This window comes from Mustela erminea, chromosome 11 (genome assembly GCF_009829155.1).
Source record: "Mustela erminea isolate mMusErm1 chromosome 11, mMusErm1.Pri, whole genome shotgun sequence".
In the NCBI taxonomy this organism is placed as follows: Eukaryota; Metazoa; Chordata; class Mammalia; order Carnivora; family Mustelidae; genus Mustela; species Mustela erminea.
This window is the reverse complement of record NC_045624.1, coordinates 70,600,246-70,625,407: the sequence shown is the minus strand read 5'-3', so window position 1 is coordinate 70,625,407 and position 25,162 is coordinate 70,600,246. Positions and strand designations below refer to the sequence as shown.

Below are 25,162 nucleotides of genomic sequence, written 5' to 3'. Positions count from 1 at the left end.
TCCATAGTAACCAGCTAACAGTAACAGCAGGGCCTGCCAAGTAAAAGTTCCGTAAATCAGTCATAAATGCAGTTACAAAATCCGGCCAGCATCGTGCGCAGGAGGGAGTGTCCTTGGAGGAGGCACAATTCACGCACAGTTTCATGGGATCACCTCAAAATTCCCTGGGAGTAAAGAACTCTTGTGGCATTTTTTTTTTTTAAAGGATCAAAAAAGGGAGAGAAGGCTTCCTGTAACTTTATTCTAACAGGGAGCTCTCTCCTGTGGAATCAGGTAGATCGGAAAAGCTAAGGGTAAGATGCTCAGAGAAACGAATGTTTGAGATCCTGAGTACCCTCCTTTCTCACGTCTTTAATATTTTTGGAATCATTCCTCTTCCACTACCACAGCCCACGTTCAGGCCCTAGGAAGCTGGAGTACTGAAAAGCCTCAGAGCCTTTATCCCTCCTCCCTCAAATCTACCGAATTCTCAACAGTAAAAACCACCTCGGGCAGGACTTCGGACGTCTCACTTACCCTTCAGTGAAAATTTTACAAGGAGCTCCCAAGTGCTACCAAACCAAATAGAAGCTCACACTTTGAAACACTAGGGGCTTTCTCCTGTGACAGACTTAGAGCAAACTCTGTGAGAGGGTAAGGTGCTTTACTCGGGATTTGGGAATAAGGACTTTCTTATCAGGCAATGGGTATGTCATTAACAAATACTAACAAGTAAGGGGTTACCTCTGCAAAGCCAGAGAAATCATCTTTATGGATTTGGCTCCCTGGTGTTTCAGAAAATCTAGACATAGGAAAAAGGCCATTCATTGCCCCCAAAGAATATTATACAAATAGAGAATATCTCAGGAGCAGACAGTTTTTAAAAAAGATTTTGTTTATTTATTTATGTGAGAGGGAACACAAACAGGGGGAGGGGGAGAGGGAGAAGCGGGCTCCCCGTGGAGCAGGGAGCCCCATGCGGGACTCAATCCCAGGACCCTCAGATCATGACTTGAGCCGAAGGCAGACTTTTAATGACTGAGCCACGCAGGTGGCCCAGGAGCAGACAACTTGAGTCTTGATAACTTAATGCTCAGTGAGAGTTCATCTGTGCATTGCATGCAGGAGTGGACCCTTACACGCCTTTTCCCAACCACCCATGACCGTTCACATCACCCGTACCTCTTTACTTCACTTTGCAAGGGGCTGATTCTCCCCCTGCCTATCTATTCCTTTACAAATCACTGCCTCCTGGAGAGGGAGACCTTGGGGAAAGGTAAGAGAGTACTCAAGAAACCCTAAGGGAAAACTATTCAAGCAATGCCACCCAAAGAGCAATTATAAATGACATAAAACCTCTTTGACTATATAACGTTAAGTTATTGGGAAAATAGGCTTTAGCTGGTGGAATGAGGTGTGGCCGTGCAACCGGAAAGGCTAGAGATAAGGTTAAGTGGAAAGCTCTTTCCAAGATGCCTACTCAGGACGCCTACCTGCGTTGGGATTTCCCCATTGTAGGTTTTCCCCCAGAATGAGATTCTAGGTGAACAGAAGGGAGTTATGAAACTGATTTTTCTCTATTTACTGCAAACGTTTTAATTTCAGGGACTTCAATACTTTAAGCATTCCCTTCCCCTCCCTACCCTTCTCCGTTCTGTTCCCTTCCCCTTTCCCTTCCCTTCCCTTCCCCTTTTCCTTTTCTTTCCCTCTCTCTCCCTCCCTCTCTTTCTTTCTTCCTTTTCCCCACTTTGATGCAATATACATGACATAAAATTTATCATTCTAGCCATTTTTAAAGTGTCCAATTACCTGGCATTAAATACTTCACGATGTTGTGCAACCATTACCACTATTCATTTCCAGAACTTTTTCGTCAACTCAAAGAGAAACTCTACATCCATTTAACAAGAGCTCCTCCCCCTGGCCCCTGGTAACCTCTATTTTCTGTCTCAATGATTTGCCTTTTTAAGGTACGTCATATAAGTGGAATCATACACTATTTGTCCTTCTTTGTGAGCAAAATAAGACATTAAATATAAGGTCTTCAAGGTTCACCCCACATTATAGCATGTATTAGACTTCCATTCCTTTTTAGGCTGAATAAATATTCCGTTGTATGTACATACTGCATTTTGACGATCGTTGAAGTCTATTTGTATCATGTCTACCTTTTGGCTCTTGTGACTGCTACCACAAACATCAGTGTACCAGTATGTGTTTGTCCTTGCTTTCAATTCCTTTGGGTGTATACTTAGAAGTGGAATTGCTGGATCATGTGGTAATTCTTATTTAACTTTTTGAGAAACTTTGGAAAATTTTTCAAGACTATCAGTCACAGAGGCAAACACATTTCAGAATCTGAGCTTTTCAAACCTAAATGAGAAGGGCCAACTGGATTTAAGAAAAAAAGAAAGAAGTGATTGGTGACCCTGATGTGAGCAGTTTGGGTGAAGGGGTGGAGCCAGAAGCCAAATGACAGTGGGTTGGCAAGTAAAAGGGAAGTGAATAGGTAGAGATAACTATTTTTATTTAATTTTAATTTTTTTAAAAAGAGATTGCCATTTAAGTCTTGTGAGAATGTGGTCTGTGAAAGATTGAAAGGTGAGAGAAAGGTAAGGTAGTAGCTGGAGGGACATAATTGAGAACAGGCTTTTTTAAGATGGGAGAATCTCGGATATGTGTAAGTGCTTGTGGGAGACAGAAATAGGTGTGGTGGTAATCCGCAGAAGTCTCCAAGAAAGCAGGAGAGGGCCGTGGTGGGGTTGCCTTGGACTTGCATTGAGGGTCTGCTTCAGCGGAATGAGGGAAAGGGGGCAGGACAGCCTCAGATGCAGCTCAGATTAATCATTCAAAGATATCTGTTGAGTCTGGCATTGTAGGGGAATGCAAGTGAAGCACTGCCTGGAGTTTACTATGACTGGTACAGTGGAGGAAGGGAGGCTTGAACCCCCACACTAAAGCTTGGGTGGAAAAATGTTAAATGCCACAAGGGAAACATACAGAGAAGGTACCGTGATCTTTAGCAGAGGGAGAGAGTCATTCCAGATGTGGAGGACCCGTAATAGGGGAAACCTTCACCAGACGGTCAATGATCTGGGATAGGATTTGAGATCTAGATTGGCATGGACAACTAGCAAAATGAGGCAAAGTTCGTGTTTTCCAAACCGTTTTACAGGATACTTAGATATTCTATGACAAACAGGTATGGTAATCAAACTAATTTAGAAAGTGCCATGGGGGCGCCTGGGTGGCTCAGTGGGTTAAAGCCTCTGCTTCGGCTCGGTTCATGATCCCCGTGTCCTGGGACCGAGCCCCACATCGGGCTCTCTGCTCAGCAGGGAGCCTGCTTCCTCCTCTCTCTGACTGCCTCTCTGCCTACTTGTAATCTCTGTCTGTCAAATAAATAAATAAAATCTTAAAAAAAAAAAAAGTGCCATGAAGGGCGCCTAGGTGGCTCAGTTGGTTAACTGACTGTCTTTGGCTCAGGTCATGATCCTGGAGTCCCAGGCTTGAGTCCCGCATGGGCCTCCCTGCTCATGAGGGAGTCTGCTTCTCCCTCTGCCTCTACCCCTTCTTACGCACTCTCTCTCAAATAATAAATAAATAAAATCTTAAAGAGAAAGTGCTGTAAGTAGGAAAGCCATATTGTACAGCACGAAAGCACTTTCAAAGTTGAAGAGACACTATTCATGACACTGGACAACAGGTCTACATTGGGAGTGTCCCAAGCAAAGTGCGGTAAGTGGTTCCTCTTATTTTATACCGTAATCTCCTTTTGGAGATTTAAATGAACATCAGGATTTTAAAAGGTTCTGAGAAGTACTCTAGTGAAAGAAACCTGTTTTATACTGGTAAATCCTGCATTTCCCAAATTCATGTGACCATGGAACACCCTCCCTCTTTCCCCCCTTCGAGGAGCCCCTAATAAGTGCTACAAAAGCAGAGAAGTGAGAGCGGTGGGAATCCAAGGAGGGTTTGTTCTGGCATAAAGACAACAGTGGAAGACAGACTTATTAGAAAGGTGGATTGAGCCATATCATATGGCCTTTGAGGGCCCGACTGAGACCTTTTTTTCTTTTTTTAACTTGATGAAAGCCATGTCTCACAGTGGCACCAGAATAAGTGCCTATATCTTGAAAAGAATTTTGAAAACCTTTCAGGAAGCTAAAATGGTATATTTTTCCTTGTTTTCCTATTCCTGTTCCTTTTTTAATCTCTGAAATTAGGAGGGATGAAAAACTACAATTTAGGGACTTTCTTCAGTTCATGAGGTATTAAGGGCTGAGTGGTAAAACCCCTATCTGAAGTCATGTCTTCTTCTCTTACTCTGGTTTCATTTCTGAGTTCTAAAGGATAAAGGGATGGAGGAATGACAGGTTTTTAAAAGAAAAGTCCTTTTGATTCTACTTGCTATTGTGGGTGCTACATTCTAAGATGTAGATTTGGATAGAAAGAGTTGGCCTGGCTAGAGAAGCATGGTGATGAAACAAGTATGTTATTATCATTGCTTGATGACAGACTTAAAAAAAATTATGTATGTATATATGTATGTATGTATGTATTTTAGGGAGAGAGTGAGTGGGAGGAGGAGCAGAGAAGGGGGGGAGGAAGGGGGAAAGAATCGAAAGCAGACTCCAAGCTGAGCACAGAGCCCAAGGACGCAGGGCTCGATCTTAGGACCCCGCGGTCATGACCCTAGCTGAAATCAAGAGTCAGATGCTTAACCCACTGGGCCACCCACATGCCCCTAGACTTTCCTTAAGTAGGGAGTCACATATCACACAACCTGATTTATAGGCCAATAGATAAGAAGGAGGAATAATTAAACTCCTTGAGAAGCTAAGTTCCCTACGCACTTGGTGCCACCAACAATTCTCAGAAATACTCCCCTACTCCTTCATCCACACTTCTGGTAAATTTAGTAAGCTCGATTTCTAACGAATAATAAATTTAATAGCAAATCAAATGGAAGGAAAAATTAACAGTGGTCCATACATTTAAGTGAAATGCGGAGTGTAATATTATAAAAATTTGAGACAGGACTCAGATTGTGTCAGGTTCTAAAGGCATTTTAGAGGCAAAGAGTTCATCAGATCTTGACTATGCTCTCTGATAATACTATTCAGTCATACCATAGAATTATACTTATTCATAAGGACTATGTTGGTCCATCAGAGGATGTAGAAGCATGTTCCATTATTCTGTTTAAGATGGTAAGAAAGCAATAAGATATTTTAGAAAGGTTTCAATCCAAAATGCCTGTGATTTTGAAAGTGTGTTCATTTTAAGGTGTCCCTTATCTTGGGGAGTCATTGTATAAATCTGCTATTTCATGCAGGTGTCATTTCCTTCAGAAAGAAGTCCATTGTCAATTTTTTCCCCAACCGTATTTCAACATAAATTATTAATCCCGTAGGTTAAACGAGGATCAACGTGGCAACAAAGTGTTTTGAAAACAGTCTCTTGTGATTTGAAGATCAAATAAATCATTAAATTAAATTACTCTACAATCAAAGGTTTATGACTGTTTAAAGTCAGGCAGCCAGTGGCACTCTATAAAGGAACACCGACTGAATTCTGTCATAAAATACAGCAGCTAAACTCTCTTATCGCCTTAAAAGCCACTTGTGGTTCTTATATGACGCTGGCTGTTTGGGTTGGCGGGGGCAAGTCCCTGTGTCAAGGAGCAGCTGTGGGCCCTATATCAGCTGCCTTCTAGAAAGCAGAGGGCCAGTGGTGTGGTCCACAGGCAGCTAATCTTTCTTCAGAATATTTGATTTTGGAGTGTTTTGGCCTACCCTAAAAACACTTGGCAAATTTTAACTTCATTGGAAAGTAGGGAGGTGGGGGGAAGTTGCCCTTAAGGTAGACAGAAATAGAGTCCAGAAGTTCTGAAAAATTAATGCTATTTAATGCTCAGTTTGCCAATGTTGAAAATAATAAAACACAGTTTATAACATATGGCCATCCTCCTTATTTCTTGGCAAACAATAGCATTTCTACTTCCCATTCCAAATTGAACTAGACAGCTGAAGAGTGAATCATATTAGAAAAGTACATTTCCTCTTGGACTATCTGAACATGCTCAAATTTATCAGAGTCCTGTCTAATAATTTAATGAGGCTTGGTTTTATTCATTCTTTATCAGAAATCTAGATGGATTTCTAAAACAATGACAACAAAACCCCAAAAGTCCTGGTCTCTGATATATTAGCAAACTTTGGGCCTTAAAAAAAAAAAAAATAGGGGGAAAGCCTGGGTGGCTCAGTGGGTTAAAGCCTCTGCCTTCGGCTCAGGTCATGATCTCAGGGTCCTGGGATCAAGCCCTGCATGGGGCTCCCTGCTCACCAGGGAGGCTGCTTCCTCCTCTCTCTCTGCCTGCCTCTCTGCCTACTTGTGGTCTCTGTCTGTCAAATAAATAAATAAAATCTTAAAAAAAAAAATAGGGGCACCTGGGTGGCCCAGTAGTTGGGCATCTGCCTTCCTCTCAGGTCATGATCCTGCGGTCCTGGGACCGAGTCCCATATCAGGCTCTCTGCTCAGCAGGAACTCTGCTTCTCCCTCTCCCACTCCCCGTGCTTGTATTCCCTCTCCCACTGTATCTCTCTCTGTCAAATAAATAAATAAAATATTTTTTAAAAAACCAACAGCTATAATGTTTATTTGCTCAATTGGTTGAGTGACTGTCTTCAGCTCAGGTCATGATCCTGGAGTCCCAGGATCAAGTCCTACATCGGGCTTCCTGCTCAGTGTGGGGTCTGCTTTCCCCTCTGACCTTCCCCCTCTCATGCTCTCTCTCTCTCTGAAATAAATAAATAAAATATTAAAAAAAATATGCAGGACACTCTATTGACTGGGAACTTGAATAGAAAAAAGCAAAAAAACAGACCTTGTTGTCTGGCTTAGGGACATTATGGCTGCCATTGTATGAGAGAGGTTGTGAAGGACACAAAATGTATCCCAGCTATAGAGTATGCTTTTTATTTATTTTTATTTTTTAAAGATTTTATTTATTTTCCAGAGAGCGAGAGAGCGAGAGAGTGAGTGCGAGGGCACACACAAGCAGGGGGAGTGGCAGGAGGAGGGAGAGACCAGCTACCTGCTAAGCAAGAAGCCTGACGTGGAGACCCCGGGATCATGACCTGAGCTGAAGGCAGATGCTTAACTGACTGAGCCACCCAGGTGTCCCTACAGTATGCTTTTTAAAAAGTCATAGACATTGTGGGTTTGAAGGGATCTCAGTGGGTGACCTGGACCGGCAGCACTGGCATTGCCTGGGAGCTTGAGGGAACTGTAAATTGACAAATATCACCACCTCAGGAGATTTACATCAGCATTTCCAGAGATAGAGCCTGGCAATCTGTGTTTCAGAAAGTTCTCCCTGGATATTCTGATACATAGTGAAGTTTGAGATCTCTCTGACATCACTGCTGAGTCACTGAACCTACATGAAATGTGCACAGAGGCATTCATCATCTTTCAAGGCAACCCAACCCATAGTTGGATAGCTTTGATTTTTCTGAGATAAATCTTTCAAGTATTAAGCTGATATCTGCATCTCTGAATCTCTCTTCTGTGGTCCTCTCTTGTGGTCCCATGAGGAGTCACGCAAACAAGCCCAGGCCCTTTTTGGTTTTGGGAGGAGATAGCCCTCAGTGATGGTCAACAGCGCAGACAGGTTCTGGGCTTGAATGGAGACTTTATCATTATTGTATGTGTGACTTTGGACAGCTCATCTGACCTCTGAGAGCTTCAGCTCCTTCATACAGCTATCATGGTATCGCTGAGTCTGTCTCTTTCTAAACCAGAGGTCCCCGCTCTCTCCACCATCTGTATTATGATATGATTCGGGATGCTCTCACCATTCTGACTGCTTTTCTATAAATAAACTTCAGTCTCTACATCAAAATCCTTATCAGAGAGGGGCTCTACAAGCCAGATCACATCTTATCTCTGCATTGTAGAACACTACAATGGCCTCTCTATTTTAGATGCTAGTTTTCTGTCAACAGAGCCAAACTTAGGAATTTTGACACTTGTTTCAGTCTATGAACTAATGCTGACCTTGCTTTCAACTAAAATACTGTCTCTCAAAATACCTATTATTTTTAATTACACAAACGGCACATATCTGATAAGAAAAAAGAAAAATAATGCTACTGATATTCATTATAGAGAGAATTATGATAAAAATTTTAGTATGTACCTTCCTAGACTGCAAAAAGAAAATCATGTAGGAGCATACATTCTGAAATACTGGCTATCTGTTTAACATTCAAAAAGTTGTATAATATCTCCTAATCCCATTCCTCACTGGGAAAGTAAAAATAATAACATTTACCTTATTGTTGGGAGATTTAAATGAGATAGTCTGTAAAGTACAAAACATGACTTCAGAAAATGGCACTCTATTGTCATTGTCATAATTACATGAATTGTATGTATATTTTATAAAAAGAATTATTATTTCTGATTTATTGCTTTTCTTCAAAGGTATATTGTGAACAGCTTTCTGTTTTGATAAGTTTATCTTTTCTATTTTTGATTTGGAAATTATTAACAACTCACAAGAAGTTGCAAAAATATTGCAGAGAGGTCCTGAGTATCCTTCAGTTAGCTCCCCCCAACAGTAACATCTTACCTAGGATTCTACACTATCCAAGTTAGAAAATTTATATTAGAATACCATTAACTAGACTGTAGATCTTATTTGCATTTCACCAGTTTCAATGCATTTATTTCTACAAATTCATTTGAAATTATTGCATATATTAAAAAAACACCATATATGTACCCATTCCCACCTTGGGACATTTGTTTGCATACAACTGTCTATGTGTCTGTATGTGCTGCCATTCCTAACAATGCTGTGATAGTCTCTTTATGTGCTAGGAAACTGTATATTCCCAAGAAAAAGAATGAAAATGGACCTTTATCTTACACACTTACAAAAATTAACCTGAAATGGATTAAAGACTTATATATAAGACCTGAAACTGTAAAACTCCTAGAGGAAAACATGGGGGAAAAGCTTCTGGTCTTAGCTAGGAATTTTGAATATGACACCAAAATTTCAAGCAACACAAGCAAAAATAAAAAAGTGGTACTATATCAAGCTAAAATGCAACAATCAACAAAATGAAGAGGCAACCTATGAAAATATTTTTAAACTATATGCTGATAAAGAATTAATATCCAAAATATACAAGGAACTCATGCAACTCAGTAACAGAAGAACCCAAATAATCCACTTAAAAATGGGCAGAAGATCTGAATACACAATTTCCAAAGAAGATATCCAAATGGCCAACAGGTACACACTCAACATCACCAATCATCAAAGATATGCAAATCAAAATCACAGTGAAATATCTTATCATACCCGTTAGGGTAGGTATTTTTAAAAAAGACAATAAATAGATAAGTGTTGGTGAGGATGTGGAGAAAAGGGAAACTTTATGCACTGTTGGGAATATAAATTGTACAGCTACAATGGAAAACACTATGAAGGTTCCTCAAAAATTAAAAATACAACTACCACATGATCCAGTATATACACAACCTCATTTCTGGGTTTATATGCAAAGGACATGAAAACAGGATCTCAAAGAGAAATGTGTATGCCCATGTTCATTGCAGCATTATGCATAATAGCAAAGATATAGAAACAACCTAAGTGTCCATCAACAGATGGATGAGGTAAACGTGGTGTACACACACACACACACACACACACACTCTCACACACACTGGTATATTATTCAGTCCTAAAAAAGAAGGAAATCCTGCTCTTTGTGACAAAAGGAATGGGCCTTGAGGAGAGTATGCTAAATGTAATAAGTCAGTCAGAGAAAGACAAATAATGTATGTTTTCACTTATATGTGGAATCTAAAAAGCCAAGCTTATAGAAATACAGAGTAGAATGGTGGATGCAAAAGGCTAGGGGTTGGGAGAAATGGGGAGATGTTGTCAAAGGATACAAACTTCCAGTTTGTAGATGAATAAATTCTGGGGACCTAATATACTTCATGGTGACTATAGTTACCAACACTGTATTATATACTTGTAAGTTTAAGTGGTTAAGGGAGTAAATCTTAAATGTTACCACCACAAAAAAAGGCAATTATATGAGGGGATGGATGTGTTAATTAACCTTATTGAGGTAATCATTTCACAACATATATATGTGTAATTATATATATATGTGTGTGTGTGTGTGTTGCATACCTTAAACTCACATGGTATGTATTAATAATATCTCAATGAAGCTGGAAAAAATAAATGCTGTGATTAATATTCTAGTAGCTAAATACTATATGCATTCTGAATTATTTAAGAAAATTCCTGGGGGCGCCTGGGTGGCTCAGTGGGTTAAGCCGCTGCCTTCGGCTCGGGTCGTGATCTCGGGGTCCTGGGATCGAGTCCCGCGTCGGGCTCTCTGCTCGGCGGGGAGCCTGCTTCCCGCTCTCTCTCTCTCTCTGCCAGTCTCTCTGCCTACCTGTGATCTCTCTCTGTCAAATAAATAAATAAAATCTTAAAAAAAAAAAAAAAAGAAAAAAGAAAATTCCTGGAAGTGTAACTATTAGGATCAAAGGCTTGCACAGTATTGTGATTTTCTTTCTTTTTTTTTTTTTTTTTTTTTAAGATTTATTTACTTATTTGAGAGAGAGAGAGCACAAGCAGGGGAGGCATAGAGAGAGAAGGAGAGAATCTGGAGCAGACTCCCCGCTGAGCATCTGTTCATGATCCCACGAGCCTGCGATCATGACTGAGACAAAATCAGGACCTGGGTGCCTTATAGACTGAGCCACCCAGGTGGTTGTATTATGATTTTTAATACATGCTGCCAAACTGTTGCAGAAGGACTTATGAAGACTACTATTCTTTCTTTATCATCTTTATCCATTTGGTAGATTGAGGGTTCCTGTTTTGATTTTAATTTCTTTGATTAATAATGGAGATAAACAGTTATCTTTATTTATTAATCACATATATCTTTTTTGTATGGTTGTCAGTTCAAGCTAGTTCAAGTCTGACTCTAAAACACACACACACACACACACACACACACACGCATGCACTCACACACACACTGTTCCATGCCTCTCCCATCCTGCATTTGTGCAGTGTTTTTTTTTTTTTTATGGGCCAGAGTGCAGGAACTTACATTTTCCCCTTTGTAATCATCTTGTTAAATTCAGCCAAATGTTTCAGCTTTTTGGATCCTGAGTCTCATCCTGTGTTTGCTGTCCTGGTTTGTTTTTAACTGCAAATCTGATAACTTCACAAAATAGCTTTTTATTCTCATGTTTGCAAAAAGTGTGAGCAGGACAGGGCTCTGTGCAGAGCCCACAGCAGCCCCTCAGGAACTGGCCCTATCTTGACATCAGTCCATTAATTAGATGGGTTTACAGTATTACTTTCTAGTAGAGAGAGCTGTCACCACCACTGTGGGTAATGTCGGAATCCAGAGTTCTCTTGGCTTTAGGATTAATCACCGCAACTCTGTGTTCAGGTCCACTGAAGCAACAGGATTACAAAGTTTCGATTTCTCCTCTGGCTATAAATTTCTAAGAAATTGGTGATAGTATCTCACTCATCTCTTTATGTCTCTCTTCATCCCTCCCCCAGTTTCTTCCATAGAAGGCATTCAATTTAAGTGCATAAAATGGAATATAAACTTTCCTGGCTGCTTTGCTCATAGGGACAAATGACTCACCTCCTTTCCTTCCCCCCACAGTTAGGCCTATCTATCCTACATCAAAGTAGCCATACATGCACAATAAAACTTCAGTTAACTGGACTAGAACTTAAGAAATCTCATGTTATACACTCTACTGCTTGAAAAAAAAAGTGGGGGGAGGGGAATTGCATAAAAAATCCTTATAGCCTATATTTTTTAAAGAGTAATTTTTTTTGTTTCCTGTAATTAAGGATCTGTAGAAATTTATTATTGGAAGATAATACTGAGGCACTCTTTCTAGGTCATAAAATAAAGGTAAAATTATCTTCTACAATGGGAAAAGCATCCCAAATACCTTAACAGATGTTTCCAAGGGGACTTGAAAATGAAAACTGAATTTCTGGTTATTCAAAACACATCAGTCTCCATCATTCTAGTTAATGGAGGTTGACTCCCCACTTAGCACAGAGCCCCATGCAGGGCTTGATCCTATGACCCTGAGGTCACAAGCTGAACTGAAAATCAAGAGTCTGACATCCAACTAACTGAGCCACACACGTGCCCCTAAAATCTGCATTTCTTGCCTTAGCACTTTACAAACTGCCTCACTGAATACCCACAACAAAGAAATGCATAGAACCTTTGTAGGGGAAAATAATTTACATGGACTTCTAATGTCGAGGTCAATTATTTTTAATATCATACTTTCATAACAGGTACAACGATCAAGCTAGATTTAAACTCATAATACTTAGAGCTCTTATTCAAATAACACAACAAAGACAAATTTAAGAATCTACTACAAATAAATTCACATAACAGTGATGTGATGGATGGTCTGTTTGAACTTTGGGTTCAGTATGGGAAAGAAATATTTATGTTAACTTGATTCTTTTCATTTTGAGCACTAAAAACCATGGTCTGAATCATTATTATTATCATTATCAATGTTATTAGTTTTCCCTTAATGATCTTGTTTTTCACAAGATCATGTGAATCCCAATCATTTGAATATACCCCCAAAACAACAGTGAACAGTTGCTTTATGACAAATCCTTCACAGTAGGTTTATTATTACTCTCACTGTTAATACCTAATGAGAGGATAAGGACAGACCAGGACCCCACAATAGATCTACACCAGGGAAAGCTTGATCCTGGCTCCTGTGGGTGGGTTCTGTGAGTCTGGTCTCCCTTTATTACCATACACTGTGGTATGGTATTACCAATACTGATGGCTGGGTTTTCACACCATGTTTTGCTACTGAAATGACTCTGAACCTTTAATTTATGCTATTTACTTTGAGCCTTTTGGCTTTTCACGTGGTGAGAATGAGGCTGTAAACAAGAATGGAGCATGGGACCTAACACTTCCTGGTGGTTATTATAGGCTGGTCATTGAAATCATCTCAATAAATGTTCTTATTACACTTAAAATTTTTTCATTTAAATGAAGATTTCAAATTAAAAATTTCTAAGCCAACTTTCTGGGTTTTAGAAACATTTTTTAATACAGCTTTATCAGGATATAGTAAGAGAGAGAGCATGGGCAAGGGGAAGGGCAAAGGGAGAGAAAGAGGGAGAAGCAGACTCTCTGCTGAGCAGGGAATTAGACACAGAGCTTCATCCCAGGACCCCGGGACCATGACCTGAGTTCAAGGCAGACACTTAACTGACTAAACCATCCAGGTGCCCCTATTTTTCTATCAGTAAAGATATCACTGGCTTACATATCCCTGGTTCCCAGAATCCTCACCTATTATTCACCTACAAAATAGGGATAAATAATAGTATCCGTTTCATAGAGAAGCAGGGGCTAGGAGAGCACAAGGTAAAGCAACTAGAGCTTTTAACACACATTCCAGTTGGGACCACCATCACTGTTACTATAATTCCATGTGAAATTTAGAGGAGAGAGATATCATCTTGGATTGGTCTGGTCTAGGAGGGATTCCTACATAAGATTTTAAGTAGATCTTAAAGGACAAGTTGTTTGAGTCAGAGGAAAGAGTAAAAGCATGACACTGAGGTAGAAGAGAGCACCGTGGCTACAGACTACCAGGGATTGTGAAGAGGAGGGTCAGGCAAAAGGTGGGGGGGTATGCGGTAGTGGAGCCCGTATGGAAATCTCACTGAGACCTGAACCAATGAGCTGGGCCTTTGTCTCAAAGGAACTGAGAAATCAGGGAAGATCTTGGATTGGGAAATAATGTGAATGAGGTGGGATGGCTTATAATGAATAACTCTTCTATAGGCAGAGGAGAATAAGCCATCATCCCAGATGATCCTTTACTATAGCCTCTTGATGACACAAAGCCAAAACACACACAGGAGAAGGCCCAGGAGCATGAAGGAGGAAAGTGAAGCCAGAGAACATCTTCCTCCCCACTGGATGGAGAGCCCATGTTTCAGTTTTTGGTGTTTTAACCAAGTCAGCTTTCCTTTATCTCTAGGCCATGAACCAGTGTGTATGCTTTTTCTGTGTTTGTATACATACATACATATGCATATATTTTTAGCAGTATATAAGTTTATGCAAAATTATATTGTTTCACATAAATTTGCTCTTTGTACAAAATTATACAGAAATTTTAATGATTTTTGAATTTGTAATAGTTGGTGGGGTTCACATCCCTTTTACTATTCTTTCCTTAAATAAATAGATCATTGTGGGGACTCCAGCAAGATGTGGGCAAGAGACACCTAGCCTCCATGTGAAGACATGGCATCAAATACCTAGACTGGAACAGTGACTGTTCCCTTCCGAGAAGAAATGTGTTCCATACTCGGCTATAGTTGTCATCATGACTTCCTGTTATTCTCCAACCCTGAGCCTCTGTGTCAATGTTTATCATCACACTCGTGCTATTGTTTTGTTCCTACTCAGTTCCATATATTGATTTCCATTCCTAACTTGGCCCTGTGGGCCTTTTAGCTCATGACTCATGGATAAAACCAATTTCTATTTTTCTTGTCTGAAGTTGAATTTTTATAGGTATTCTAAGTATTCTAGACAAGTTAAAAAACAGCATTGATTATCCTAAATTCTGAACAGCTAAGGTCAGGCCAACTCTCGGTTGTAACTCATGTATACCACCTTTCTCGGCCTGGCTAGTTTTGTGCATTCATTGAGAAAGGAGATTGCAGGGGTTCTTTCTGATCTGATGAGAAGCCAACAGATGCTGTCAAATCATGCCCACATATGCTAAGTTGTCATCTCTGCATCCCTGTTTTATCTGGGACTTCATCGCACAAGTCCCATCTACTGTTATGTCATATTTACTTGCTCAGATAATACAGGTCTATGACCAGATGAACAAATTCTTAGGAAGGTGCTATTTTTACCCAATTCCCTAAACCACACATGAGTGACAAATATTTCCATAGGATTAATGAATAGGTGTTTCAGTCTCCTCCACCCTTATTAAATACTAGCTTTTTCTTTCATTCTTGGAACTCTGTTGAATTTGTGGATGAGAAACATTTTCCATATGTAGTGAATCCAAGGACTTTTTAACCTATTAGATTTTGTTGAATGTATTGGTCAAGCTTTTAAGGAATTGTTTCAAATTCAATGAAAAATCCAATATTCTGAAAATCTGGTACTCCTTCATTTAGAATATTTTCATATTTTTGAATAATAAGCATATGGAATATTTCCTGATAAGATCAAGAATTGACCAAGGGAATCATGTAGCTTTAGCTATCCTTGTTTTTATCATCTGCCAAAAAATTTCCTTAGCTTCATAGAAACCACATAGAAACCAAATGACTTGGTTTTCTTTCCACTTCTCTAGGCAACAAACCAATTTTTTTAGTTTCCATGGACACCCAGTTGAGCAACAGTCGTTAGATCTGTAAAAACTGCTATCTGAGTTGGAGTCTGATGGTGACCTACCCATCAGCATTGGGGTGGCAATTCAGGCTTGATCCTCTAAGGGATAAAGACGTATGAGATTGCACGTGAGCATCTGGGACAGTGCCAAGTTACTTCCCCGGCTCTTTTCCAGTTTCTTAACTTGAGGAGGTTCACGAATTATTATCGATCTTGTCTCTATACCTAGGTAGTTAGGAAGCTCCAAAATCAGGCAATGGGAATGGTCATAGAACAGGTCTGGCTGAAAGAGATTTACTTTTTACTTAGTTAAGCAAGAGTCCTCACAAACTGATGGCTATGTTAATTCAGTTGAGAATAATACAGATTTGGAAATCCTTGTGGAAGCCCAAAATACACTTGAAATGAGAGAAATCAGAGACTCGTGTTTTAGTACATACAAAGGATAGCTTTGAATCTAAGCAGTCACCGGAAAGTCTGCCTTTTCCAGCTCAGCAGAAACAGAACACGAGATTGAATTAAACTGTCCTATATCATGTACAAATTCTCCAAGGCCTGCTCCCTCACAGCCTAGGATAGAATAAGTGATTACCTGAAAAGATTCATCTGGTTTCCTGGTTTTGAATATGTTGTTCTTTGCTTTTGCTTGCATTGTGTAAAATTCTCCATTTCTCAGTTGCTCCAAAATGAAATTTATCAACTGAATCTTACAGACCATTAATCAGTATTGCAAATGTTGAAGAAGAAAGACATTGAAAAATAGTGAAAATGATACTTTAATTGGCATTACAGGACACAACTCTACCATAAGTGTGCTATACCTTTACAGGTATGGTATTTCTCTCTTCTCGGTCTCTGTCTTCTCATTCATAGAGGGAGAGGGAGGGTTGCTAAAATTTCTTCTAGCATTAATGTTCTACTACTCAGTGAAAAATCAATTTTAATTCTGCATACAAAAAAGGTCATGTCATGATCTTGAGAGCTCTAGCTCTCAAGGTTGATGTCATAGGGAATCAAAGGAAATAATTTATTCTGAATTTTCCAATAAGCCTGTAAATACTTCTATTTCTCTTTGTGCTATGGAAGGTTTCCATGAATACCATAGAAAATGGATTCCTGGGAGCAAAATAGGTATTTTTCAGAGATTTTTATTTTTGGTTTGCTCCTAGGAATTTGAGGTAGACAAACAGAAATGGAATTAAAATCACAATTTTTTTTTAAGAGATAGTAATTAGATGGTAGCTAGCTACGGGAAATCAGCCAGAATGTTATGGATGTATGTGAAACTGACATGACATATTGTCATTAGTAAATCAGGAACAGGAGAAAGATTTAGGAGAAACGTACAGGGAAACTTTAAGCTTTTCAAACCCAAGGACAGATTTACCTACCATAGTTCCTTTTTTTTTTTTTTTAAAGATTTTATTTATTTATTTGACAGAGAGAGACAGCAAGAGAAGGAACTCCTGGGGGAGTGGGAGGGGGAGAAGGAGGCTTCCGGCTGAGCAGGGAGCCTGATATGGGCTTGATCCCAGGACCCTGGAAAATGACTTCAGCCGAAGGCAGCCGCTTAATGGCTTATCCACCCAGGTGCCCCCTACCATAGTTCTTTGACAGCTCCTTAATTGTGTGTAAAGTTTCCCATTTCACTTAAGTAACTTTGGCAAATCAGGAGGGAAAGGCCTCCCAGGTGGAAGGACCACCATAAACAGAGCTTGTGGAGTATGAGTGTGATGTGTGGAGGCAGTAGAGTTTGTTTAGTCCTCCCGCAGTATAAAGTGTAGAAGGAGATGGGATCATTTAGAATTCAGATGCATGTAACAGAAATCACTTCAGCAATTTTAAGAGAATTGTGGCACAGAATTGTGGAGAAATGTGGAAGAGAAACTAAATGAAGGGAGTTACTCAACAGGATCAAAAGCAGCTATAATGTCAAGTAATATCAGTGCTGAGGCATGTCCAGTGGTTCTGACTACTAGGAGACCTTTGAGGTCCTTAGCAAAAATGGGCCCAGGGGTGAACTGGGGCCATACTGCAGTGGAGGTAATTTGTGTTTTCGGGGAGTCTGGCTCTGAAGAGAAGGAAGTTTTTATCTAAAGAACACAAAACAGAGGGAGATTTGGATCTTAAGCTGCAAGGTTCTTTTTTTCTTTTTTTTTTTTTTTAATTTCCTGCATTTGCACAGTGCTTTATTACATCTTATGAGATAAGTTAATATCTTGATTAACTCATGATCCCTCCAAATAGGCGCTTAAGCTGCAAGACTCTTAAGGAGGTTTGGATGCAAAAGGAAAGGAGTCAATCGTTAGGCAAGACTTAAAAATACAAGAAAGAGACAGATACTCAATACTGATGCCTACAGATTTGGAGGCGAAAGATCCAGAGTCTTAGAGGCAGTGCTGGCCTTAGATAAGAGAAGTACGTGTTTCTTACAAAAGGCAAAGGAGGAAAGCATGAGTGAAGAAGTAGATGTGTTTGTAAATTGAGGAAAAGAAGGAAGTAGAAATCATAGTCGGATGATTTTCTTGATGATAGAAGAAGCGGATCATCTATTCAGAGAAGGGAGATTGGGTTGGGGGTAAAATAGGGTGGGGTTAAGAAGTTTGAGGAAGAAATACATTGAGGGAGGGGCGCCTGGGTGGCTCAGTGGTTCAGCTCAGGTGATGGTCCCAGGGTCCTGGGATCCAGCCCCGCATCAGGCTTTCTGCTCAGCAGGGAGCCCGCTTCCTCCTCTCTCTGTCTGCCTGTCCGCCTACTTGTGATCTCTGTCTGTCAAGTAAATTAAAAAAAAAAAAAAAAAAAGAAATACATTTAGGAAAATGAGCCAGAAGTGATCAGAGACCCATGTCAGAATTGCTAAGTAAAATTCACCTTCAAGAAATGCGAAGCTTTCTGAGGAAAGATATAAAATAATATCATAACTGCCATGACCTTGGGATCTTTGGTCTTTTTTTTTTTTTTTAAGATTTTATTTATTTATTTTACAGAGATCACAGGCAGTCAGAGAGGCAGGCAGAGAGAGGGGGAAGCAGGCTCCCTGCTGAGCAGAGAGCCCGATGTGGGGCTCAATCCCAGGACCCTGAGATCATGACCCAAGCCAAAGGCAGAGGCTTAACCACTGAGCCACCCAGGTGCCCCAAGGGATCTTTGGTCTTTTAGAAAGTGGTAGTCAGTTCTCAAAATGGAGATGTTCTTCCTTAAAATATATTTGTTTTGGAGCTGTCCACTTGATGACTAGGTAAGACTTTTAAATCATCACCATGATCACCCGATAATCACCTATTAATAAAATTGATCTTTTATTTCTACTGCATCCTTAAATGCTTTGAATAGGAATGAGACAAAATGGCAGAAGTGTATCACTAAAGAAAGAATTTTCTGACAACTTACATTTTGAAGTATTCTTCTGGAACTGAAAGTCATTGCTTTAGGTTAAACATGATTTAAGATTTGAGAAATCTGTCCAACAGATTGAGTTAAGGACATGAAAGGATACTGAACATTATTAGTCATCAGGGATATAAAAAAAGAAACCACAATGAGATACCACCATATACCAATTAGAATATCTAAAATTTAAAAGACCGAACATACCAGGTGCTGGCAAGGATGTGGAGCAACTGGAAGTCTCTTGAACTGCTGGTGGGGATGGAAATGATTCAAATACTTTGGAAAACAGTTTGGTAGTTTCTTAGACACACACACCCAGAGCACCTGGGTAGCTCAGTTGGTTGGATGTCTACTCTTGATTTCTACTTGGGTTGTGATCCCAGGGTCATGGGATTGAGTCCTGCGTGCGGCTCTGTGCTCAGCGGGGAGTCTACTTGAGATTCTCTTTCTCGCTCTCCCTCTGCCTCTCCTCTTGCTCTCTCTCTCAAATAAATAAACAAATCTTAAAAACACATACACACATATGCACATCATATGACCAAGACATTTCATCCTTGGATGCTAAACATTTGTTCATAAGTCTTTGTGTAGACTATCTAAAAGAAAAACATATATATGGCTACACAAAGACACACACAACGTTCATAGCAGTTTTATTTGTAATAATCAACAACTGGAAACAACAAAGCTTATCAACAGGTGAACAGAGAAATACAACATGGTACATCCATACAATAGAATACTGCTCAGCAAGAAAAGGGAATAAACTACTCATTGCACAGCTGCATAGATGAATCTCAAAATACTTATAATGAGTGAAAGAAGTCAGACAAAAGAGGGCACACAGTGTATCGATTCATTCATAAAATAGTCTAGAAAATTCAAACCTATTTAGCACAACAGAAAGCAGATATGAAGTTGCCTGGAGACAGTGATGGGGTGGGAACATGCAGGAGGGAGGGATTACAAAAGAGCATAAGAAAACTCTTATTTTCTGGGTGAGGCACATGTTCATTGTCTTGAGTGTGATGATAGTTTCTCAGGTACATTCGTAGGTTATAACTTACAAACTGTATACCTTAAATATGTGCAGTTTGTTATACTTTAATAAAGCTTCTACAGCAAAAAAAAAGAACATGTATGTTCAAAAGTCAGAGAAAAATATAATTATGTTATATAAAAGAAAATTTTTGAACACTAGCTTTTAAAAATCATGCTTTTGAAGAGTAGTTAATATCATCAGAAAATGGTCATAATTTTTAGATGCAAGTACATTTCTGATTTATAATGGACCATTCATGTTTGTTGAATGTTAAATGAGTGCTGCAGTGTTAAATTTTAAAAAACAAGCTATGAAAAATGCATTTATAATTTAACATGATCCCAATTGTGGTAACTCTCTTTCTTGTCTCTCAGAGCTGAACGGAAATACTTCAAAATGTTAACATTAGTTGTCTCTGTGAGGTGAAATAACATATGATTTTTATTTTCCTTCTTATGCTTTTGGGGATTTTCTAAAGTTGAGCTTCCATTGCTTTTGCGAACAGACAAAAACCTAATAAATACTCTTTCCCACACACGGAACTCATTGGTAAAAACATATTTAGAAAATATATCATCTAACTGAACCACATTGCATCTTTTCTTGCCCTTTTTTTTTTTTTTAAAGATTTTATGTATTTATTTTACAGAGAGAGATCACAAGTAGACAGAGAGGCAGGCAGAGAGAGAGAGAAGCAGGCCCCCTGCTGAGCAGAGAGCCCAATGGGGGACTTGATCCCAGGACCCCGAGATCATGACCTGAGCTGAAGGCAGTGGCTTAACCCACTGAGCCACCCAGGAACCCTTTTCTTGCCCTTCTTGCACACTAACATGTACCTGACGCTGAGGGGTTTTAGCTGGGATGCTGGATATGCTGGAAAGAAAGGCTCTCAAGTTAGAGCAGCTCCAGCCTGAAGCCAGCCTATTATACATGGACTAGAAATGCTTCCTTATAATGAAGCAGCAGAAAGGGAAATTAAAGAACGCCCTATTTACAATTGCACCAACAGCCATATGAAACCTAGGAATACACCCAAACGAGGACATGCAAGCCCTGTACTCTGAAAACTATAACACACCAATGAAAGAAGCTGAAGAGGGCACAAAGACGTTCCATGCTCATGGACCGGAAGAAACAATATCGTTAAAACGTCCATACTACCCAAAGCAATCTACATATTTAATGTAATCCCGATCAAAATATCAAGAGCATTTTTCACTGAGCTGGAACAAACAATCCTAAAACTTGTATGGAACCACAAAAGACTCTGAGTAGCCAAAGCAACCTTGAAAAAGCCAAGCCACACATCTTAAAAAAAAGATGCCCAGAGGCACCTGGATGGCACACTTGGTTGAGCATTGACTCCTGGTTTTGGATCAGGTTGTAATCTTAGAGTCGTGACATTGAGCCCTGCATCAAGTTTTGCCCTGAGTGGAGACTTGAGACTCTCCCTCTGCCCTTCCCCACCCTCTCTCTCTCAAGTAAATAAATAAATCTCTCTCTTTCTCTCTTTTTTTTTTTTTAAGATTTTATTATTTATTTGACGCAGAGAGAGGCACAGTGAGAGAGGGAACACAAGCGGGGGAGCGGGAGAGGGAGAAGCAGGCTTCCTGCAGAGCAGAGAGCCTGATGCGGGTCTTGATCCCACGACCCTGGTATCATGACCTGAGCCAAAGGCAGATGCTTAACGACTGAGTCATTAAATAAGTTTTTAAAGATTTAAATAATTTTAAGATTTTTAAGATTAAAAAAAAAAAAGATGTTCAGTAGCATGAAAATTAAAAATAAAATGGAGCTTGAGTTCCAAATGGGCTGGAGAAGTGTTACACCTCAGGGCATCTTGGAGAAGGCAAATAATAGCTTTTCAGGTTTGTAACAAAACAAGACAAAACAAAACCACGCTGCCAAAAATGGGAAAGAACCAGAATGGAAACAGTAAAAAGTCCTGAAGTACTTGTGGTGGAAAAAGCACAGGACCGGTGGGTAGTGGCTGGAAAGGGAGAGGCGAATTTCCTGATGTGGAAGGTGATACACATGCTGACAATATGGGCAACCTGAAGAAACAGATTGTCCAGGGTTCGTCAAAATACTTCTCAGTTCTCAAAGAACTGGGTAAAGAAAAAGAGGTGCAAAAAGAACATCTTTATCTGTCAGTGAATCTGATGATAGCAAATCAGAGAAAGAGCTATTGCTGACCAAACAAGAGGCTTTGCCAGAGCTCAGGATCACAGATGAATAACGGGGGCCATGGACTGCAGTGGAGACTTAATGTTTCCTATGAAATGGGAATATTCAGATGGGCCGACTTAGTATCAGTAAAAGAGGCAAATATGAAGTGTTGTCAAAGTACAATTCCTTTTTAGGGCGCCTGGGTGGCTCAGTCAGTTAATCATCTGCCTTTGGCTCAGGTCATGATCCCAGGGTCCTGGGATAGAGTCTCGCATTAGGGCTCCCTGCTCAGTGGGGAGCCTGCTTCTCCCTCTGCCTCCCCTGCTCATGCTTTTTCTCTCTATCTCTCTCACTCCCTCTCATGCTCTCGCTCTCTCTCAAATAAATAAAATCTTTAAAAAAAAAAAAGGTAACATTATTGTAAAAAACAAAAAAAACTGCAATCCTTTTTCATGAAAAAATTAACTTGGCATTCTTGTCCAGAAAATGAAGCTCAATAATTGTTCACAACTATATATGTAATTATATTATATAATTATTTATTTGTTTATACATAAAATCTGGGTCTTGATTTTATTAGTGTGAGGAAATAACTACATTCTAATGAAAACCAAATTTGATATTTTTGTTGTGAAGTAGTGTTGTGGGAACTGGAGTTTTATCTGTTGCACTGGTTGCTTTGAATAAATAAATAAAGCTTTCTTACTTGCTTTCTTTATCAGGAAAGAACATTTGATACCATGGTATACTATTTCCTCTGCATCAGAAAACAGCTTTTTCTAAATGTTTGAGAAGATCTCCATAGTCCTTTCTCAATCAAGATTTGTGTTCAACTCAGATATGCCTAAGGACCAGTCTGAGATTTTTTGTTTATTTGTCTTTTTGTGGGCACACACATAAAATACACATATAGATGGTTTTCGTTTTTTTAACTCTCACCAACGACAAAACAAAAACACCCTTTCACAACCAGGGACAAGCCCATGTTCTTGGAATGCCATCCCTCTAAGCAACCTGAGAAACAAACCACTCCAAGCTACATTGAAAAATTTTCCTGACGTCTTAGTATTTCAAATTAGGAGATTCTGTCATTCATTGGACAATTTAAATGTATTACAGATGACTCAAATTGGACAATTTTAAAATGGCCTTATTAGAATTCATATTTATATCTACAGTCACATAAATGCACGTTTATTTGCAAAACCTCTAACAGGAAAATTTGATCAGTTCCAACAACTTCCCCTCACCTGAAGAAGAGAAAAAACAGACACATCCTGGTGTGTTTTAATTAGCCAAGCAAGACTTAGTTAAATGGACAAGAAAACTGGGAGCATAATGTTGCCTGATTTTAAGCTTTACTACAAAGCTGTGATCACCAAGACAGCATGGTACTGGCACAAAAACAGATACATAGACCAGTGGAACAGAGTAGAGAGCCCAAATATGGACCTTCCACTCTCTGGTCAGATAATCTTCGACAAAGCAGGAAAAAATATACAGTGGAAAAAAGACAGTCTCCTCAATAAATGGTGCTGGGAAAATTGGACAGCTACATGTAGAAGAATAAAACTCATCCATTCTCTTACACCATACACAAAGATAAACTTGAAATGGATAAAAGACCTCCACGTGAGGTAGGAATCTATCAAAACCCTAGAGGAGAACATAGGCAGTAATCTCTTTGACATTGACCACAGCAACTTCTTTCAAGATATGTCTCCAAAGGCAAAGGAAACAAAAGTGAAAATGAACTTTTGGGACATCATTAAAATCAAAAGCTTCTGCACAGCAAAGGAAACAGTCAACAAAACAAAGGCAACCCAAGGAATGGGAGAACATATTTGCAAATGACACCACAGACAAAGGGCTGATATACAAGATCTATAAAGAACTCCTCAAACTCAACACACACAAAACAGATAATCACTTCAAAAAATGGGAAAAGACATGAACAGACACTTCTCCAAAGAAGACATACAAATGGCTAACAGACACACAAAGAAATGTTCATCATCATTAGCCATCAGGGAGATTCAAATCAAAACCACATTGAGATACCACCTTACACCAGTTAGAATGGCCAAGATTAACAAGACAGTAAACAACATGTGTTGGAGAGGATGTGAAGAAAGGGGAACCCTCTTACACTGTTGGTGGGAATGCAAATTGGTGCAGCCACTTTGGAAAACAGTGTGGAGTTTCCTTAAGAAATTAAAAATAGAGCTTCCCTATGATGCTGCAATTGCACTACTGGGTATTTATCCTGAAGATACTGATTAGTAAAAAGAAGGGCCATCTGTACCCCAATGTTCATAGCAGCAATGGCCACAGTCACCAAACCGTGTAGAACCAAGATGCCCTTCAACGGACAATGGTAAAGAAGATATGGACCATATATTCAATGGAGTACTATGCCTCCATCAGAAAGGATGAATACCCCACTTTTGTATCAGCATGGATGGAACTGGAGGAGATTACACTGAGTGAAATAAGTCAAGCAGAGAGAGTCAATTATCATATGGTTTCATTTACTTGTGGAGCACAAGGAATAACATGGAGGACATTGGGAGATGGAGAGGAGAAGTGAGTTGGGGGATATTGGAAGGGGAGATGAAGCATGAGAGACCATGAACTCTGAGAAACAAACTGAGGGTTTTGGAGGGGAGGGAAGTAGGGATTTGGGTGAGCCTGGTGGTGGTATTATGGAGGGCACGTACTGCATGGAGCACTGGGTGTGCTGCATAAACAATGAATGCTGGAACACTGAAAAGATATAAAATAAAATGAAAAAAAAAAAGTATGGTGTACACCACCACTGGGTGTTGTACATAATGAATCTTGGAACACTGCATCAAAAACTAATGATGTATTTTATGGCAACTAACATAACACAATAAAAATAAATAAATAATCAAATAAATTGATTGATTGATTGATTGATTGATTAAAAAAAATAAAGGTTCCTTCCAGCAAAACTTTCCAAGGAGTTGAAATCCTGTGCTATATCAACTAAAAGGTTAGTGTATAAGACTTTGTTCACGGAAACATAATAGGATGGTTA

The 25,162-nt window shown here is 39.5% G+C and overlaps 1 long non-coding RNA gene across 1 annotated transcript; it reads right to left on the bottom strand.

Annotated features, from left to right (window-relative positions):
• Positions 1-3,214: 3,214 nt before the first annotated feature.
• On the bottom strand, positions 3,215-21,341 carry LOC116569589. The gene is made up of 3 exons (XR_004277091.1): positions 21,277-21,341; positions 3,344-3,348; positions 3,215-3,230 (listed from the first exon to the last, which is right to left on the bottom strand). It is a non-coding gene; the product is annotated as an uncharacterized LOC116569589 (long non-coding RNA).
• Positions 21,342-25,162: the final 3,821 nt, after the last annotated feature.